This window comes from Eimeria mitis, genomic scaffold, assembly GCF_000499745.2.
Source record: "Eimeria mitis Houghton genomic scaffold, Emh_scaff1086, whole genome shotgun sequence".
In the NCBI taxonomy this organism is placed as follows: domain Eukaryota; phylum Apicomplexa; class Conoidasida; order Eucoccidiorida; family Eimeriidae; genus Eimeria; species Eimeria mitis.
This window is the reverse complement of record NW_013567514.1, coordinates 13,296-13,580: the sequence shown is the minus strand read 5'-3', so window position 1 is coordinate 13,580 and position 285 is coordinate 13,296.

Sequence of the window (285 nt, the reverse complement as noted above, 5' to 3'; positions counted from 1 at the left end):
AGGCGGGGCTGTGGGCCTTTCTCGTTTACTATACTGGTTGTCTGCATGCAGCAGCAGCAGCAGCAGCAGCAAGCGCAGCGTATCTGCTGTTTCATGGCTTGCCTTTGCTGCCGCAGTGGGTCGGCCTGGTGGCCCTTGAGGTGCCCCTGCTGCTGCAGCTGCTGCTGCAGCAGCAGCAGCAGCAGCAGCAACAGCAGCAGCAACAACTGCAGCAGAAACAACAGCAGCCCGTGCTTGCTGCAGCAGTTGCTGCTGCTGCAACTCGTGTTGCTGTTGCTGCTGCTC